At 38.5% G+C, this 5,187-nt stretch overlaps 1 long non-coding RNA gene across 1 annotated transcript; it reads right to left on the bottom strand.

The window, feature by feature from the left end:
* Nucleotides 1–4,253: 4,253 nt before the first annotated feature.
* On the bottom strand, nt 4,254–5,187 carry LOC108866581. The gene is made up of 2 exons (XR_001952460.2): nt 4,741–5,187; nt 4,254–4,620 (listed from the first exon to the last, which is right to left on the bottom strand). It is a non-coding gene; the product is annotated as an uncharacterized LOC108866581 (long non-coding RNA).

The following is a 5,187-nucleotide window of genomic DNA, read 5'->3' as shown; positions in this document are numbered from 1 at the left end:
CGTTGTCACTTAATCAACGGAACACGGTTCGATATCGTTGCTTTTTATTTATGTCAGTAGCTACCATATAAGTGAAAATATCATCGATGGTAATCTTATCTTAATTCCATTAACTTATCCAAACTAGTATACTGGACCAAGAACTTCAAGTCCCTGGAGTAATCCGGATTAATCTTAAGAGATAGAAATGATTTGAGACAGGGATCAAGTATAGATTCATTGTTGTGTCGTGACCTTCCTCTTCTAGGGAAGTGAATCCTATGAACTTATTCATATGTCGTGCTTCAGGCCAAGATAAATTGATTGGCTATCTGCCAGTGTATCAGATCATCCAAAAAGGGCGTCCAAACCGTCCAAACCGTCCAACAAGGATGGCACACCCTTCGGGGATCTTGACTCGACGTCTGTTAAGTACGTCTATCTTTGCAGACATGTTTGCAGCTAGTATATAATCTCCTCACTTTAGCTAGATCAAAAGAATGCATCTGGAGCAATATTCTGAAAGCTAGAATTCATCGTACTTGCTTATCACATTTGTGCTGTATAGGGATCGAGATGAGACATAGTGGGTAACGTTCACATAAATTTGCGTCATTCTACAAGAATGTTGACGTTCTTATATCCCTCTAACAGCGGGAAAACTGTTTCATTGAAGTGACAATCTGCAAATGAATGGTAAAGAGATCACAGGCAAGGACTCTAAGCGAGCTGGTGTGAAGGAGAGTCATAATCAACAAAAATTCACATCCTTCTTTTGAGGAAGCATATTGGTACGTTAAGGCGATGCAACTTGGCACATGGAATGCATACCCAAATGCGTAAGTATGAAGCATCAAGTTCGTACCTAGTAACCAACTATAATGTTGAATAGGTTGGGTGGCAATAGGCCTCAAGGTGGACCAATATAGTTGTGTACAAGATTGCATAGCCCTAGGCAGAACCCGAAAACTTGGTTCGTTCACCAAGGTTCAGGCGATCATTTAAATTGCACCTTATGATCACTATGCTAGGCTATTTGGGGTGAACATGGGAATTCAATGTTCAATTATAAACCTAAAAGACATGTAATACTTTATCGAAAACCATCCATATAAATTCTCTGGCATTATCCAGTCTCCCAGACTATAAAGGATAAGTAGGATGGTGAACCCTTAATCGGCCAAGGGGTTTAGCAGCAATGTATGTGGACAAATATGTGACCAATTTGTCGATTCATCAACAAAAACTATAAGTATTTATATAGTCCGCATTTTGGTTGGATTAGTCCACATATATTCCCTTGAATCCATTGTGAAAAGAGGGTTGCTTTGTATCTTTGCGATGGATGATTTAGAAAATCAATTTTCCTAATAAGCAAGCTTGGCTAAGTGTGTTTGTAGGCACAAAATCCTTACTTCAGGTAAGGATATGCATCGTAGCATCATTATTCGACCTAAGTGTCTAAAAGGTCATGCCAAAGCAAGTAAACTACTCAATCACCCACCTCCAAGTTGACCACACGTGGCACATTCCCAGTTAAGAGGCAGCCCATTAGCCCTAAATTAAAGCTTCAGGCTCATTTTTGGAGATGGTGCAAAGATATTTTACTCTATTTTCTTCAGTGGTTTTATTTATGATCATTGTCCTCTCGAATATCCTTAAGACTCAACGACGTTATTCCAGAACTGGGAGAATATAAGGTCTCTAACAAGGTAATTCAATACCATTTATACAATGAGGAGCGTGCTAATGCTCTTAATCGAGTTGGATAGACCTGAAGTCGTTGCTAGAGATGTGATTTAGGTGTAAAGTTAGTCTACGTAGTATCGCACTCATCCAGACAACTAACTTTTCCACATTCCTACCTAATCACGTGTTTAATTGAATTCAGTCACATGTTTTAAGAAACATGATTCAATTAACTTGTATTCGAGGACAATATCAATAAGGTTATCCATATCTAAAACAAACACCAAATGTGAATCCAAGAACATGGAAAAATGTTAACAAAGTAAACCAAAGTCACTAAGGGGATTTCGCCAACAAGGTCATTCATATCAAAATTCTTCTCTTCCAACGATGTTCGGTGGAGTGAAATTAGTCTCACATATTGACTACTAGAATGGTGCTTCTCAACAACATTGGTAGGGGCACGAACAAGTGCATAACAAATGATCTATTCCATCAAGACGGAAGTAGATTCTGCAAGGATAAAGTTTCATAATACTATCCCTTATTCTTAAAGTTTTAGATCTTAGGTGCCAAGGATCATGCTTCGGGCATGATACTACACCTTGGCAAGCCCTGATTCTGCCATATGTTGTTAAAACAAACTCAAAATTGGACTGTGATAGAGACAGACCCAGAATTGGGTTTGGTAGGCTCCAGCCGAAGTTGGAGGGGTCAGTTCAGTAGGCCTTTACGGAATCAAAGCTGACATTTCGATACATATCTGCCAAAGTAGGGCATCATCATTCGGTACGCTTTGACCAAATTGGTTTGAGCCATTCGGTAAACTCTAGCCGAACTGAGTCTATACCATTCGGTAGACTCCAGCCGGACTGAGTCTATACCATTCAGTAAACTCTAGCTAAAGTTAGGTCTATACCTTTCTTTCATGTTTGTGGTAGTAATTAGATCCGAAAATTTTCTAAACTTCCGTTTTTTACACTGTTATTTCATGAGCGAGTTAGAAACATGGAATGACTAGAAAAATATTTTCCAGTCAACATTCCATCGGATTTATAAACTTTAAAATCGTACTCATTCATGGACGTAATCATGGCCTGCTTCAAGCAATGTCTCGCATGATTAGACTGTCCGTAAGAGCGAGCCAAAGAGCCATGGAATCCTCATTCAGAAAGTACTTTTTTTGTGGGTAATGCTTCGGGCATAGGTCTTCGAATAAAGATCATAGTGGAGGCTTATTCAACTCTTCTATACCATTGTTGGCTACAATGGTTTCTCAGCCTCTTGATAGTCAAGTGAAGATTCACATCTTATACCCGCATAAAGTGGTTTCTATTAGAAATGTCTAGATCAGGAAAATCGAACTTGTGACAATTTGACAATCCACTGAATTGGAGGGAACAAGATTATGATTGGTGATATAGGAATGAATCATCCATAAGCATCAAAGTTAGAATATTCGAGTTCTAAGACATGGTTTTCATGAAAAACGTCGGGTTTTCATGGGTGTATTTGTTTTATGAAAACTTTAGGTTTCAAATAGCACACCTCAACCGAAGTCGTGGCATGCTGGTTGACACCCGAAGGTGATGTAACCAAAAAGGAAAAGTGAAGCATAAAAATAAAGATAAATTTAACCAAAACTAACATTTATTTAATCTAAAGTAGAGAGTGCATAGTAGCGGGAAAAACCCACAAAAACACAACTGTTCAGAGCATAGATGACAGTATGACATAAGTAGTGCAGTTGAAACTGGTTAAAGTACTTATTACACAACCAAGAAAAAGCTCCTACATTTATTTAGAGATAAGTCAAAACCGCTGGAGATTTCTCGTATGTCACAGAGAATTCAGCTATCTAAGTTCTGGAGGGGCTAAAACCAAAAGGGTGAATGGGAAAAAACCAAGGTTTATAAAACACATTTATTTCTGAATATACTAACCCCTCACCGTAAAACATGTATAGTTTCCAGAAAATCATACTACATATAAGTATGAAATCAAATGTAAATCAATAATAATTCCATAAAAACGCCAATCATAATACCTTAATCGTAGCTTATGTAAAATTAGGTGGTCATCAATATATGGTAACACACGAGTTTATGCAAAGGGAATCTAATATGAACATGACTGGGTGTAATCATAATATACGCTCTAGTATTACAATCATGTGAAGATTGGCGCTAGGCACATCACATACGAGTCTGAGTTGCCTAATGTATCCTATACGACAGGACCGGCACTTACAATGGATCCAAGGTGAGTTTGTGGTGCGATGTGAACATACACATGAAGCCTAGCCCTGGCACGGGCGAGTACTACACTGGTGCAAGCATGCATGATGAGCAAGTATAATATATATAAAAATACCAAGACAATATGTAAATCTCAACAATATAATGGCATTTTTAAAATTAAATAAAATATGGCATGATAGGCGTAAAATTAATCAAAACACTTGTGGAAACTATAAAACTTTATATATTATATATAAAAACAAATGTCCACTCACTGATATGTCAATGGATCGTAGCCTCCTACCCTTGTTTGTCCTTGTACCTCCTCAAGGTAAGTCTCATCTATATGTGAAATAACTTTACTAATTAATTAATTAGGACATACACTAAAAGGCTAGGAAAATCCCCCATAGTTCGCTCAAACAGAGGGTTTAAGTATACAAAAACATTATACTCAATGTCACGAACCCGTACATGTCAAGAACATGATGCCCGGAGGCCTGACGCACCCTCACGCGCTGCCAAGTAACAGCCCCATGCACAGGCCACATGCCTAACAAACTGATAGAAACCCTAGGGAATATTCTATTAGATTTGACAGAAAATTTCGTTAAGTCTAACGGCGTTACCAAACAGCGTCAAAATATTCTGTTAACTTTAACAGCATATTCTCCTTCTTTTCCAGTTGTCTTCCTTTATCCGCTGCCGCCATCTGGTTCGTCGTTTTTTGGGGAAAAAAAAAATTAAAACTTCATAACTTCTTCATTTCTCAACCATTTTTGGCATACTTTATATGGAAATGAAGCTCATGAAGAAAAGAACAAGTTTGTACCTTTCAAAAGTCCAAAAAGTGGACGGAAATGGACTGAAAAAGCCTCAAAACTCTCAGCCCTATTTTCGTCGTCTCAAAGCCGCATGTTCTCACATTGGCTCCACTTGAAACCTAGGCTAGTGGCCACGGGGAGTTGCCTAGATGTCTCCAAACCTTCCAAAACCGTGCAACTCGAATGAAAAAGTCATGGAGGAACATACACCCGAGTTAGAGCTCTGAGTTGCTATGAGTTGGACACTCAAAACTCGATTACTTTAAGATCGGTTCTTACGGATGGACTTGTGAGTATGAAAGGAGCACGATGGTGGTGATTTTAGGTTCAATCTGTGAAGTTTGATGATGAGTCTTGGTTGTTGCAGATAGGAGAGAGCTAAAATGCGAGGGTGAAGAAGAAGAGGAGAGAGAGAGAGAGAGAGAGTCTTTTGATTAGTCAAAAACAAAAAGAAA

This window comes from the organism of the source record quoted next, unplaced genomic scaffold (assembly GCF_019419815.1).
Source record: "Pyrus x bretschneideri cultivar Hongxiangsu unplaced genomic scaffold, Pyrus_bretschneideri_v1 Contig89, whole genome shotgun sequence".
Taxonomy (NCBI): Eukaryota; Viridiplantae; Streptophyta; class Magnoliopsida; order Rosales; family Rosaceae; genus Pyrus; species Pyrus x bretschneideri.
This window is presented reverse-complemented; position numbering and strand designations above follow the sequence as displayed.